The sequence below is a fragment of the Macrobrachium nipponense genome, chromosome 3, assembly GCF_015104395.2.
Source record: "Macrobrachium nipponense isolate FS-2020 chromosome 3, ASM1510439v2, whole genome shotgun sequence".
Taxonomy (NCBI): Eukaryota; Metazoa; Arthropoda; class Malacostraca; order Decapoda; family Palaemonidae; genus Macrobrachium; species Macrobrachium nipponense.
Window position 1 is genome coordinate 23,367,426 of NC_087202.1, and position 1,164 is coordinate 23,368,589.

Below are 1,164 nucleotides of genomic sequence, written 5' to 3' on the forward strand. Positions count from 1 at the left end.
CCATGTAATCCTGTCCGGGATGTAATCCTTCGTTAGAAGGACATCGTCTTAATTGCTGTTCGAGGAGCGTCCTCGCATTAACACATGAACAACACACACACACACACACACACACACACACACACACACACACACCCAACCATTGCAAATGAAGAGTTATGGAAAAAGAGAGATACAGGCAGATGCATGCGATCATGTTACCCAGTCATCTACCCATTGTCCCGAAGGTCTAGATCACCCTTCCCTACCGCCGCCCCAAGAACCCTGTGTTTAGAGCGATCGAAACTGAAAATTAAGGGAGTCTGTATGTCTACATCCCCTCTTATTAGCGTTTTCTTGTGGGTACTTTATGGAGAGAATGAAGGTTATCACTAAATTGGAAGGGTAAACGAATGTTGTCATCTTATTTGGTGGGCATTTATTCGTCTGTGTTTCCTTTCCTTTTATTCTGATAAATAGTGACTTTTTCCGTTATATTCTTACTCATTTCCATTCGCAAGTGAATTTCTTATTTATGTACCATATTTATTGATTATTTTTTATCATTAATGATTATCACTTAACATTAAGGCATTACCTGATTTTTCCACGTATTTGCATAAAGTCTATACCTGTAACTGTCATTTTTTTATCTGTACTAAATATTCTTACATTCAGTAGCATAAGGATAAGATGGGTGGCTTCCTGCGCATGTGGAACATTCACTGCGTTTGTTATTACCTGTCATGATGTATATGTATGTGTATTAGTATGTATACACGTATATATATAATATATATATATATATATATGTGTGTGTCTGTGTATTAATATATATATATATATATATATATATATATATATATATATATTTGTGTGTGTGTGTATATAATTATATTATATATTTATAGATATAATGAATTTTTATCACACACCGTAACATTGTTTCTCTCACAAACAATTCGCTACAAACGTCATTTAATGTCCTATTCGCTCTACCTTGTAAATAAAAGCGAAGGGGAATGAGAAGTCCGAGTTAGAGCGAACTGGATATTGAATGATATTTGTATCTTAATGTTTATATATATATATATATATATATATATATATATATATATATATATATATATATATATATATATAGTGTGTGTGTGTGTGTGTGTGTGTGTTTACCATCCAACTATT